This window comes from Mastigoproctus giganteus, chromosome 6, assembly GCF_048544385.1.
Source record: "Mastigoproctus giganteus isolate SK-2022 chromosome 6, ASM4854438v1, whole genome shotgun sequence".
Lineage (NCBI taxonomy): Eukaryota > Metazoa > Arthropoda > Arachnida > Uropygi > Thelyphonidae > Mastigoproctus > Mastigoproctus giganteus.
In genome coordinates this window covers 148013019-148027952 of record NC_143580.1, presented here as the reverse complement: position 1 = coordinate 148027952, position 14934 = coordinate 148013019, and the positions used below count along the sequence as shown (strand labels likewise).

Sequence of the window (14934 nt, the reverse complement as noted above, 5' to 3'; positions counted from 1 at the left end):
CTCAGACTAAGAACCTGAGAGGGCACAGTATCAAATTGAGGAAAGATGATTGTAGAATAGAGGTGTGGAAATTTGCCTTTAGCTAGTGGGTAGTTGATTGGTGGAACAGGCTTCCATTTTTTGTTGTGGAAGCTAATAGCCTAAATAAATTTAAGGCTGAGCTAGAGACAGGCATTTGGAATAAATGGAGGGGTGAAATGGGAGAGTTTTTTTTTGGCTGATGCTGCATAAGCTTGCTTTCTTGCACCGTATGCCTCTGCTAATGCTAAGATTCTAAATAATCTCATACAGTGTAATTTAAGCTTTCTTTCTTTGTTGTGTAAAAATGAAGTTTAAAGAAAGTTTAGCGATGTAATAACAATATTAGGCACATAAATTACAGAAAAAAGTTATGTCAAAAAAGATAAAAATGATTAGATGAATGTTAAGCTCACAATAGTTTCTTGGGTCAGATCACCCAGCAGTGATGGTGGCATATATTCTAGTTGCAGTCCTCCTATTTAGATGCTGCCACCCCCCCCTCCCAAAAAAAAAAATAAATAAATAAAAAATCTAGGCAATTAGGTAACCCTTATTACTCTACACCTTGTTAATGGTTCCTTTCCCTCTCACATGACCATGCCTACACCAGATGTGACATCAGTTACTGCAGCCATTTCCCCCCCCCCCACAATATGCTCTTTCACAACAGTGCTGTTTATTGTTTTACAAGTCTTCCAGCAGTTTTTCTTGTCATAGCTACCATAGAACCCTTTCCTCTATCTCTAGAAAGGCAGGTGTTAGGTGCAGATGACAAGGAAATGTTTGTATATATTTTAAATTACACAGTGGTTTTTAGACACTAAAAGGCTGCTTATTAAACTTCACTGGTTGATAACAGCATGTAATACCATTATAACTGGTGTTGCAATACATTACTATCACATATATTGAAAGTTGAATGTAGCAACTGATATTTTAATTTCTTGTTGAATTTGAACTCATTACAGCCAGCTCTGCTATAACACGGCACGTGTTCCTAAAAATCTCCATGTTATGGTATTTCACACATTAAAAACAATAGGGATGGGGGCAGAGTACTTAAAAAAAAATTGTGTGGTACATAAAACACTAAAAAAAAAAAAAAAAAGATAAAACCCAATAAAATTGCTAACACAGGCTTAAACGCCTTAAATTTCTAATAAATAAATAAAAACAGTAAGTATAGCACTGTTATATATGCATAGTAACTGATATTTCTGTTTACTGATATATATAGGATTGTAACAGTAAAAAAGATAAGCAATTCATAATGACGAACATGGCATGAACAAATTGCATAAGTGAGATACACAGTAACAATTTCATGCATTAAAAATAGGAAGCTTAAGAAACAGAAGTGAAGGGAAGATTCTGAAAGTTTGTGCATATAACTTATACATTTCACCATAATAACGTAAAAACCACACAAGTTTAGCTATCGGTATTATCGGAAAAGCAATAAGATCAAGTTGACTACCCGTTTATAATTAGATTGCACTAACAGAAAAGCTCACTAAACTGAAAACTGCAAAGAGAAAAATGTGAGCTCCCAAAAACATGAATCGGCCTACAGCAGTGGTTTTCAACCACGGTGCCACAATAACATTCCAGGGGTGCCACGTAATTTGGGTTTAAGTTACTTAAACTTATTATTTTTTTAATTTATATATTTATTTCATTATAAAAAGGTGTAAGGTATATATTTAATTTTGTAGTGATCTATAATTTGTTTATTTAGTACCTGTATATAAAGGATAAAATTATTATATACACTGGTGTTCAAAGAAAGTGCATCACTTAGGAATTTCACATTTCTAACCCTTTTTTGCAATAGTATGTTAAATTAATGACTAGCATGACAAATAGAAATATAAACAAAAGATATTTATTAATAGTTAAGGCAGCGCTAAGTAATATTTGACAGGTGCTATCAAAATATTCCAAAATAAGCATTTGCAACCTTTATACAACAGTTTTGGTAAACACAACAATTATGGCTGAAATGTTATGAGAAGCCTTCAATTTGCTTCAGTTTATCATTTTAAATGGAAAACAAAATGAAAAGTTCACCAGGTGCAAACTAATATTTAGTTGAACCGGCTCAGGCCCTGATGAAAGCAGCACACCATCGAGGCATGGACAAGATCATTTCTGAAGATAATCAACTGTTAGTTTGTGGTTCCAAACACGAATTATGGCTTCCTGAAGATCATGAAGGGTCTTTGGTTTCTTTCTAGCAAGTGCAGATTCTACACAATGCCAACAGTTCTCTATAGGATTCAGGTCCAGGATGTTTCTTGAACAGCTAAGAATTGTAATGGACCATTTTTTCACCTGTAACTAATGTAAACATATTGCTGTTGAACCAATAAAGCAGAAATGAAGCTAAAGTAACTACAGAAGTGCCTACTTACATTTTTTGTCTGATGACAAGGAGCAGAGTCTTCATGAAAGATGCAGTTACTTGGCAGGTTGAAATGGTCTCTAATGGTTGGCAGCAATTTGCATTCCAATATAGCCAGGTATCCACTGGCATTTATGGAACCCTTTATAAACTGTAAGTGACCTACTTTGGGATACAAAATGCACCCCCATATCATTTGGCTGGTAGGAAATTTCACTGTAGACACCATACAGTCTGGATGATATTCTTCACCACCTCTACAGCGAATCGTTTGTCTCCCATCAGAGCCATGCAGGTTCAATTTCTTCTCATCGCAGAAAATACCTGACTTCCACTGCTTGGGGGTCCATTTGACATGCTCCTTACACCAAATTAATTGGTCTTTTTCATTTTTTGTGTGAGGAGGGGCTTCTTCTTAGGACGACAGGCTACAAGTCCATTTTTGAAGAGGCATCTTCTGACTGTTACTGCATTTGCTACCACTCCTGTATGTTCTTCCCATTCTCTTTTCAGCTCAGTTGAAGAAGCTTTACTGTTTTTAAGGCATAAGCGCTTCAAAACAAATTGGAGCAGTGTGGCATTGGAGGCAAATTGCTGTTATTGCTAAAGGGATGGTTGAGTGGGAGAAGAGAGAAAGTGGTAACCAATGGACACTGCTCATTGTGGGTTAATGTTATTAGTGGAGTCCCTCAGGGTTCATTGTTGTTTTCTGTATTTATAAATCATATTGATGATGGTATATCAAGCTTACTGTCCAAGTTTATAGATGATACGAAGGTTAGCAGGGTTGTTAAGGACACTGACAGTATGCTGCTGCAACAGGATCTAGAAAAGTTGAGCAGATTGGGCTGAGAGGTGGCAAATGAAGTTTAACATTGACAAATGTAAAGTACTACATATAGGAAGCAGTAACACCAGAGTAATGTATCAACTCTGTGGTACTACACTGACAGTGGTAGAGAATGAAAATGACCTGGGGGTAATTGTGCAGGCAGATATGAAGTTTTCTGAGCAGTGCAGATGGTCTGCAAGAGCAGCTCATGGTGTCTTGTCAGTGATATACAGGAATTTTTCTAGCAGGGATAAGGAGGTGATTATCCCCTTGTATAAGGCGATGGTCAGGCCACACCTTTAGTACTGTATACAGGTTTGGAGGCCTCATTTTAAGAAGGATGTAGAGCTGTTGAAACGAGTACAGAGAAGGGCAACAAGATTAGTGAATGGAACAAAGGGTTGCTCTTATGAAGAAAGGCTTAAAGTTTGCAAATTACAGTGTCTGGAGACTAGGCATCTGCGAGGGGATCTGATTGATGTTTATAAAACCTTGAATGGTATGAGCATGCTCAATGCTGATGGGATTCTTTCTCTTGCCCAGAATAATCATCTGAGAGGGCATAAATTCAAATTGAGGAAAGATAGATGTGCAGAAGTTTGCCTTTAGCCAGTGGGTAGTTGGTTGGTTAAACAGACTTCCATCCTTTGTTGTGGAAGTTGATAGCCTAAATAAATTTAAGGCTGAACTGGACAGCTATTTGGATCAAACGGAGGGGTGAAATGGGAGAGGTGTTTTTTTTTTTTTTGGCTGATGCTGCATAAACTTGCTTTCTTGCAACATATGCCTCTGCTAATGCTAAAACGCGGCCCTGTTTTGGAATGGAGATTCATTTGCTTCCAGTTCCTTTTTTCCTATCAGTAGAACTAGTATTCTTGAGTTTGGAAAGAATCTACTCACTGTTGACTGATTACAAGACACTTCTTAAGCAATATGACAAGAAGAACATCCTCACGTAAAGCAACATAGCACTTTTTTTGTGGCATGAACTGCTCGTAACTCGTCGTCCTGATACAAGCAAGGAATCACTGCAACTGTTGCAGATTGTGCTTATATAGCTGAAAGTAACAGCCGATGCAATATTACATCATCACCTATGCATGTCAATCTTATCTGATGCAATCTGTAAGAAATGTTGCTATATACTTAGGTTATTCGGAAGACAATTACAATTTTAAGGGGTGATGCACTTTCTTTGAACGTGTGTGTGTGTGTGTGTGTGTGTGTGTGTGTGTGTGTGTGTGTGTGTGTGTGTACACACAATCAGGTCGAACAGGCAGAAAATTGAGTAGGGGTGCCACAAAATAAATTAATCAGGGGTGCCATTATTAAAAAAGGTCTAAAACCACTGGCCTACAGTATCATGTGTTATCTTGTAAATACAACGAATGACAATAGTGTGTCTCTGACCACTACAACTACAGTAAATGGAAAATATAGCTCTCACACATTTGACATTTTTTAAGCTTCATAAACTTGTATTTATTGTTGCACAGGTGGCTACGTTCAGCTTGGTGCTGGGTTTTGCATTCACCTGGTGTTACTCACAGACAAAATTGCAGCCAACGCGAAAATCGTTTTGTACTCTCACTGTTCCCTAATATATCAGTCGCATTGGAGCAAATTCACGTTGCCAAAATGCATGTTATAGCGGAACTGACTGTGTACTGCCTTGAGTGTATTTATTGAAATTTGCAATAAAGTATGTGTAACTGTTTATTCACACATTTCAGAATGGTGATGGATTTGTGGATACTGAACAAAAAATGCAGAAGATTGTAAATGGGATTAAGGAGGCCTTAGGAGAATAGCGTTTGTGATACTTCGCTGAAGCTTGAATACAGGTATAATTTTTCCTTGAATATTTTTTTTCTGCATTTCTGATAATGTGTGTTATCTGATTATCATAAAACTGGGTAAATAAACATAATCAATAGAACATGGCCAACTATAATTGTATTTATAAGATTTACCAGAAGCAAGCATTTAATGGTCAGGAGTGACTGTTATGGCATTGCATTTGTTATTAGATATGAAAATAATCTTTAATAATAAAATCTAAGCAAGATGTTTCCAAGGATTTTCTTCCTAATTTGTTAGTGGCAAGCAGTTACAATTGTTTAAATATCAAAACAGACATAACTGATGTTAATAATGGTAAAAAATTGTATATCATCTAAAGTAACAATATCACAATAGAGCCATGATTTGGATTTATTCCAGAATGGTCACTGTCGCTAAGCTATAAAAAGAGATGATTTGGCATAAGAGGGAAGGTGTATTGTCATATGTGAAAGTGAGTTTTGCAGCATATATTGCAGAAATGAAAGTGTGATAAATGGGACCTAAACTGCATGATGGAAACTACAGCTGATTGATGGAGTTTAACAATACAGTAATACCCCGACTTACGCTACCCCGACTTACGCGAACTCGGAGTTACGCGGTTCTTGATTTTTTTCGTTTGGCAACACTGCCGCCCACTATCTTCAAGGTCGTTTTTCATATGTTATCGATATACGGTGCGACGGCGGAGAATGAGAGCGAAAGATGAACAAAATTCAACTTTGTTGCTTTTATGTTTTTTATATCAGTGAAGGGGAAACACATTTCACCATAATAACGTAAAAACCAACACAATTCCAGCTATCGGTATAATCGCAAATGCAATTAGATCGAGTTTACTACCAGTTTATAACAGATTTAACTAGCAGAAACGCAACTGGATTTTTATTGTTTTATGGTAGTAACCCCTAGAAATGTGAGGTGTTAATAGTGTATCTCTGCCTTTATGGTGTTGTTTATTCAGTTGCTACATGCGCGCAGCTTTGTTTATGCGTATCAAGCGTGCCTCCTCGTTTTGTAATTGTGCTTTATTCCCTAAAAATGAGTAAAATACTTAATTAAAAGGTGTGAAAAGGAAGCGTCCTGGTGAAGACACTGCAGATTCAGAGAGAAAAAGAAAAGCAATTATCGATAAACAGAGGCGGACTGGGTCAAAAATTCTTACCCTGGAAAATTTATAGTGGCCTCATACTATGGTTTATGGCCAAAATCACACTGGCCCACCGGGGTTTCCCCGGTAAGGCTCATGGCCAGTCCACCTCTGTCGATAGAGGTGGACTGGTGGATTTCATATTTTTTATATGAAATTGTGAAACGCTTTGAGCGAAATGAAAGACCATGTAATATTGCACGTGCTACAGGCCTAAATGAAGCAACGGCGAAAAGCACATGACAATTGCAAACTTGACAGGTTGAAAATTGAAAAGGGCTCAATTGTAAAGGGCTTAAAAATTTTAGAAAACAGACTCCAACGAAGAACGCGTTATAGCTACAAAGCAAGGAATAAAAAAAATTATTAGCTTGCTACGAAGAAATTCTGCGTGAAAAAAAGAACGCGCTGTGTCGTCAGACGAATTTGTTAGATTTTATGAAGCCATCGACATCGAAATAACTTTTTTACGTAAGTCATTTGTTTTTTTAATACATATTTTGTATTAATATGTATAAAGAACTGCAATTTTATTAATATTTTTCTTCTAAACTAGTGTTTTTGTTAGTCCTTGGTCCCAATTAAGCAAAATTTATATGTATTTATATGCAAAGTTGTACCCCGACTTACGCGAATTCGACTTACGCGATTTTCGTCGGACCCACCTATCGCGTAACTTCGGGGTATTACTGTATAAATTAATAATTGTAAACTCCTATGATTTTTCTTTTTATATGAGGGGATTCAAAAAAAAAAAAAAAATTTGTATTCATCCAAAAATAGTTGATAGAAGGTTGAAACAAACACCATATTACGCTTTTTCAACATAGTCACCAAACAAAATATACTTACCACATCTCAATACACTTCCACGGGCCAGTTTTGTAGAACACCTCTGTCCTTCAAACCACTGCTCAACAGTGGTAATTACCTCATCAGCAGAAGTGTTTTCCACAAAGAAAAGACTTCCTCTTGCTTTTCCTGGCACATTAACATTTCATGTGCACATTATGCCCTTTCCTTCTGATAAGGGATCAGAAGTCTGGGAACTCATCTAGTGAACACTTTACTCATATGCAACTGGATGATGTTCTCCACAGACTTTACACTAATACAGCACTTTAACATTAATCCCTCAGTTTTTGCAACAGTCTCTTCTGTTACAGCATATGCCGGGTGTCCTGGGATTTCTTCATAGATTGTTTTGGGTGTTTTTCTTTGCAGAAAGAGGAACTGAATCACTGATCTGTATTCCACTTTATCCATTGTGACACTTGCACTTTATTCAGCAAAGTAGTGAATTGACAGATCAAAAGCAAAATTCATATGGTTGCTATAGAGATTAAGGTATCAAACAGAATTATATTTTTCTATCGCAACTACTTCTGGGTGAATACAAGTTTTTGTTTTTTTTTTTTTTTTTGTTTTTTTTTGAACCCACCATATTATTTCATATATATATATATATATATATGAGTTAAGTTAATAATGGTAAGAGTTTTTTAAAGGTAAAATATGATATACTAGCTTATCAGGTAAACCATAAACCATGGCGGGTACCCAACGTGACCTGGAAAAAATCAATCTATGCCATGACATAAGCCATAAATTATAAACATATATAAAAATAAAAATACCATTAAAATGTTAGTTATGGCAATAAGATACATTGCAAGGGACTTTTTCGAGGGCTAACCCTTACAATGTATCAACCATAATTAACGAGCTATCCGTTTCTGTAGTCATCGTCCAGCATAACTATGTCCTAATATACGTAAAATAGTATTAAGTTAGAGCCAAATGTATAAATTTTGTAGTAGTTAGAGCCAAAAGTATTTTGTAGTAGTTAGAGCCAAAAGTATAAAATTTGTAGCAAGTTAGAGCCAAATGTATAAAATTTGTAGTAAGTTAGAGCCAAATGGTAGTAATAAAATTTGTTAATTAATCCCAAATTTAGCAGTAAACTGGCAAGATGACTGTTAGCCCGACGGATAGCCATAATTTTAAATTAAATTAAAATTATAGAAAGAGCTATATAATTATAGCTTTCTATAATTATAATTTTAATTTTAATTTAATTTAAAATTTTGGCTATCCGTCGGGCTAACAGTCATCTTGCCAGTTTACTGCTAAATTTGGGATTAATTAACAAATTTTATTACTACCATTTGGCTCTAACTTACTACAAATTTTATACATTTGGCTCTAACTTGCTACAAATTTTATACTTTTGGCTCTAACTTGCTACAAATTTTATACTTTTGGCTCTAACTACTACAAAATTGATACATTTGGCTCTAACTTAATACTATTTTACGTATATTAGGACATAGTTATGCTGGACGATGACTACAGAAACGGATAGCTCGTTAATTATGGTTGATAGTCCCTTGCAATGTATCTTATTGCCATAACTAACATTTTAATGGTATTTTTATTTTTATATATGTTTATAATTTATGGCTTATGTCATGGCATAGATTGATTTTTTCCAGGTCACGTTGGGTACCCGCCATGGTTTATGGTTTACCTGATAAGCTAGTATATCATATTTTACCTTTAAAAAACTCTTACCATTATTAACTTAACTCATATTCATACAGACCGATGTAATGTTTAATCGTCCTAGATGGCATTAATTGGTTATGTGACTACTTAATATTTATTATAATATTTATATTTATGATAACATTTAATATTTGCTTTGTTATACTTGGATATATATATATATAAGTCTGACAGCCCACAAGTCAACACAGGAGTGTAGTAGTATGTGCTTTTGAATTGAAAAATAGTTCCAGTCACATCACTACAAAATGTTTAATGATAATATTCTTGTCAAAGTGAATAGTCTTAAACTCCTGACCTATGCGGTCATGCCAGAAACAAGCAACATTGTTATTGGGCTAGCTGTGATTCTGAAGTAATGTATGCAATTTGCACATTTTGATGCCCATGTACTTCCACAAAAAAAAAACAACACAGCCCATTGATAACTGAAGTGCCAATACACTTGCTGTCAAAAAACAGTTAGTTAAGCAATCAAATGGGTTTACTATGTAAACCCATTTGATTGCTTAACCCCTATTTGCTTGCATTAGAGTATAAAAAGAAATTTTTAACTTTAGGCTATTTGTCATATTTGGACTGAAATTCTCGAATTTGATGTTAAAATTGGACTAAACGTTGCTGTTTGGATTTTATGATTTCTAAGATTTAAAAAAAAAAAAAATTCTTAATCAGCTTTTTTTCAGTGTACTTCTGAAACAAGCATAAACTTATTTTATTTGAAGACAGAAAAAACAATGGTCATAGTATGAAGAGACTTGACACAAACTGCCTTCACACACCCATTGTGTTTTTGTTTCAGGAGTACAGTGATAATAGTTCGGACTAAACTTGGGGGCAACGGAACAGTTGAATAGACAAATTCATAGATTGTAAAGTAAAATCTAAATGGTAGTATGTCGTCCAATTTAATATCAAATTCAAAAATTTTAACCCAAATATGACAAAGAAAGTCCAGGTGGAAAATATCCTTAAAATAAGTGTGCACGCATGCACGGTACAATAAGTTGCACATGAAAACCTAATGTTGAGACTTCTCTGCACATATTGGATTAAGACACCGTTGCAAATTATAGCACACAACTTTTATGACATCACTTCCTGCCCTTTAGACTAGTACAGTGGTTATAATCACAGTCCTTCCACAGTGAGAAGGAAAGACCTGGATTCAAATCCCATAAATGATGCAAGGAATTTTTATAGCCTCCTTGGGAATGTGACTATGTTAGTTGCATGATTTATCTTATGGAAACTTGGGAGTTCTCTTCTAGAAAACAGGCAGATTCACCAGTTATTGTTATTTTTTGGTTTTTAGGAGCATTAGCAACTAAGGCCATATTGCTCCAGGATATGCGGTGGTCATTGCCTGACCCTGCTGCATCCTCCGTATTTGGTGATGATGGACTCTAGCACCGGTCTAATCAAGAAGCGTGTGCTACGCACTGTTGCTCCTTCCCACCTGGCTACGGAGGTGCCCGATTCACCAGTGAACACTCCATTTACACTTGAGGTGTATGAGCTACTACTCATATGACCTCTAATTTAAAATGCTTGCTTTTGTTTCATCTTTAATGTCTGTTTATCAGTACTGAATGAAATGTTTCCATTGATAGCCCATCAAGGCCTCTGGTTTCAATATTACATTATACTTGCATGTTTTGGCTAAGAGGTCAACCAGTTGCTGGATATGATATTCTCAGTAAGGTGGAGACAGGTGTGGCCCATTCCTGGGCACCAAGGTCTCTTGGTCTTAAGTTCTCTGGACTTTTCCTTCTTTGGGACATTCAAAGCAGCTAATATATATTTCAGTACCCCATAATTTGGAGGAACTGGTTGCAAGATTCCATGTAGTAATCTTCAATGTTGATAGAAAGGCCTGCTGTGTTATGAAAGGTTCTCACTTTGGGCACTTATTGAAGTGTCAATGTTTGAAGATGGTGTCCTCAGTTATTACTGTTCTAAGGCTTCACCCTGGTATAAAATACCTGTAGTCAGGGCCTTCCAAATGGGGAGTGCATTGGATGCACTGCATCAGGGCCCCAATTGAGGGAACTATCAAGGTCTTTAACCCCTTTTGCAAATACCCCCCCAAGTACCTTTGCACGGCCCTGCCTGTAGTCATTTAGAAACAAGCTATGAATCAGATAAACATTATACAGTAAGTGTTAATGTTCTAGTGACAATGTATATGCCTCAGTATATTTTTCTATGTATATGCCATGTATATAACTCATGTATATGCCTAAAACTTCCATGTATATGCCTCAGTATATTTTTGCCTTATTTTACCTCAAACATTTGGTCTGTTGTGTTTTTGCATATGATTTATTGTAAATTGCACATGGCTGTCTCCCCCCCATCCCCTTGGTAACATAGAAGTTAAAAGGATAGGCTATTTCTTAAGGTTGTTGAGTAAATACTACACCAGTTTGGCCATCAGCAGTTGTATACAGATATCATGTATTGTGATAAGTTGGAAGTGTAGTTTCATAAAAAAATTTATCAGGTGACAGTCCAGTCACATAAACATGGAACTTAGACAATCCGTTTGTCCTGAGATTAAATAGCACATCAGATATTAACATATTAAAGCTGCACATACAAAGTATTACTGGCAATGTATGGAAGAAGCCAGTTGTTAAGATGGACTCTACTGAAAGTATTCCACAGGAACAATGACCCATGCATTCATCCTTCAATTGCCTCAGATTTTGACAGTCAAATCCCTGACATGAATAAATTGTTCCACCTTTTCACATAGATGCTGATTTTGGTTAAACTCTAATGAATGAGCAAGCAAATGCAGCACGAAAGTAGTCTTGCTGCCTATGAGAGGGTTCAATACAGCATTCTTTCTGACATACTCCTTTGTCTCCACTATTGTACTGTGCTATCATTTGCTTAATTGTGGATGATCTGGGGGTCCAAGTGATTGTGGCAAATAAGCCACAATCATTTGCAGGATTGTGGCTTATCTTCGTTGTTTTTTCCTCCTATCAACAAGCTATCACCAGCCACACCGAACTGTGTGTATACTTTTTCTGGTAGAATATAGTCATTTTCTTGGGTGGGGGGGGGGGGTGTAATAAACTGGCCACTTTTTTAATATTAAACAAAAAAAAAAAAAAAAAAATTCCAAATTCTGCTATACTTTTTTTAGTACATTTTGAGGAAACTGTCAAGAATGAGTCAATAGAGCATTTAATTTCATTGATTGTAGAAGGATTCATATTAGAATGCCCTGACTAGATTTGCTTGTAGGGGTGAAGAAACCAACGTGGTAGGTCAAAATCAATGAATATTGCACAGTGTGACCAGAATAAGCAAGAAAAAAATTTCCAGATCACCAGGCCATCAGTAGCCTTTAGAGAAGAGAAAAGATTTTTATTTAAATGATCCATCTTTCCTTGGTAAGTGAAGTAATCCAGTTTTCAGGTGGTTTTAAAAAATATTGTATAAATCAGAACATTCCAAATAAAGTCTATCATGAGGAAGAAATATCTTAAAATTGATGATATTGTTTGTGAAATCATCAAAATATTGGAGGAAACAGCAGATACTTGTAGCTGCTATATTGCTTATTTGAAAATGTAGATAATTCTTTGCAGTTATGGACAGACTAAGAATTGACCAGTGGTAAAAAGTCTGCATTTTTGTTACAATGGTACATGTATGATAAAAGCAACTTCTAAAGTATCCAAACCTAATCCACATTACTAGCTTATATAATCTTACAGAAACAATTTTAGCAAAATTAAAATTATTTTTTTGTGCATAAAAATTTTCACGAAGTCCTTGCGTGCAGAGATATGCAATCTGGCTTTCCTATTCCACTAGAAACATTTTGGCAAGGTGGGGAACATGATTACATGCAGCATTTTTGTATACCAAAAGCTTGATTCTATTTAAAAAAAAAGTGGATGCTTTGGCTATTGCAGGTGCTACAGCTATTGGCATTGCTAAGGTAATTCTTTCCAATTCATTAGTCAGGAAAAATTCTGTTTTTTGACACTCATTTTGCTTGTTACCAAAGTTGAAGAATGGGGATTTTCTTTGAGCAGCACAGGGGAAGATGTAGGGAAAATTCAGTTAGAAATTTCAACTATGCCTGTGAACATAAGGAGAGAAAATAGATGACTTCATTAACAGAAATGAGCAGGAGCTCACATTTTTAAGTTTAGTCTGTTCTATGTTTTTAAAATGATTTTAGATGATAACTACCACAGCGTCACAGTGGGCCAAATTTTAAAACAAAATTGCTATTTGCTGTAACAAAGGTTATTCTATATAAAGTAATACTTATTGTAAAACTTTTCATTTAATAGTTTATTATTTTAATTAATGAAGGTGATGAATGTAAAGATGTGTTGAATTTGTTCATGTACTGCTCTGCCATTAATATCCAGACACCTGCATATTTACAGAAAAACTAATAATGTGCTGAAACCTTCATGACAGTCGTCTGAAACTTTTTGTAAATATCCTCCAATATTATTTTTCAAACTAATGACCACTTCAGCTCTGTTTTTTTGGGCAGTCTCTCTTCACAGGACATGTTCTCAAGTCAGTTTGTCACAATGCAAGCAGTGTGACATTGAAGTGTCCTGCTGATACAGCTATGGGCCTTCCACAACATCTGGATAAACCTTGGCCATAATAGTTTTGTCCAAAACAACCAATGGTCCTCGACCCTCATGCCATCTGTACCAGACTTCATTGTCAGTATGATACAGTCCAAACTGTCTACAGATACCATCATATTCAGGCATGACAGACTGGTGAACTATTGGTCTATTGATGGTGAGCCTTATACCAATCTAGACAGCATCAGGCATTAATAGAAGCAGCTTGTGGCCAGTACACAACCATGGTAACCCATATCCTGCAGAATCCTGTACTGGTGTAACGTGACCTAATCAACTCACTGGGGGCCTGTATTTGATGCAGAAATGTTGACCCTCATTCAAAGCCAACAATTCTTTTCAGGGCTCTCCCAGGTCATTTTGTGACACCCTATTATCATTCTACTCTGGAAATCTTAACTCTGTAGATTGCTCTTTCCTTCATGCTACTGTCTCTTTGCCTACCTATGATCATATCTATAGTTGTCTGACCCATGGTGCAAAAGGGTGTCCAGATATCAATGGTAGGATAGTGTATTTTATGAGGAGCTTTACACATACTCATGTTCTTTTCAGTTATTGGCAACAAGTTTATATAATAGTAATCACAACTTATTTCCAGACAGGCATAACTTGACTTATGTTTATACTTAATGTGGCTTAGTAGCCAACAGTACCTGTGTATGGAATTCATATTGCTAAGATTTAAGGTGTTTATTACAGCCACTGTGTTTGATTGCAACACTTAGTATAGTGGATGGTAAGAATTGAGTATACAACAGATTTTTCTCTTAATCTATAATATGTCCTTGGCTGAGGAAACGCATTGTAAATGGAAACACTCCTCTTGATGATGATGATGTCCTTGTTTCCTGCAGAAGTTATCTACTTTCTAATCTGTAATTTGAATATAAGAAGAATCTGTTAAATTTTGCCTTTTGCTTTTCTTAGCTCTTGTTGCAATCTTATTTAATATAAACTTCATAACTAATATTTTATTATGCTACATATATTTGTTCCTTGTAATGGTAGCATGAAATAGCAATGAAACATTACATTAAATTATTAATGTTGTTTTTCTTTCTAGGTATATTGTTACAGTAGAAGAAAAGCATTTATGAAAGTTCACACTGAAAATAATTGGTGTTGTACTAGATGTATTGCTGACACTTCTGACGTAATCATTACCTGTACTGAAATTTACTTTTTAATGATGTGAATAATCCTATATTCCTTACATTAAATTATTAGTTTTCATGAGGTTAAAATAAATACCTTAAAGCTTGTAAAAGACAAGTGAATATGTTTTACTTCACTCCATGTAATGGGGGGGGGGGAGTTAACTTCCAATCAATTTAAGATGAATGATATAAAAATTTTGTAAATTCCTAATGTTATACAGCAATAAGTTAGTTTTCCTCATTGTCTTTTTACTGGAGAGAGAGTTGCTAGCATAGCTTGATACGTCTACTTGGCTATCAAATCAGAGGCT

The 14934-nt window shown here is 35.5% G+C and overlaps 1 long non-coding RNA gene across 1 annotated transcript in view; it reads left to right on the top strand.

Moving 5' to 3' along the window:
* The window catches only part of LOC150084648 (uncharacterized), a 101140-nt gene extending 86471 nt beyond the window's left edge, over window positions 1-14669 (top strand). The window contains exons 5-6 of the long non-coding RNA XR_016547070.1: window positions 4991-5101; window positions 14530-14669. This is a non-coding gene — a long non-coding RNA (uncharacterized LOC150084648). The remainder of the gene's footprint in view (window positions 1-4990; window positions 5102-14529) is intronic.
* The last annotated feature ends 265 nt before the right edge of the window (window positions 14670-14934 follow it).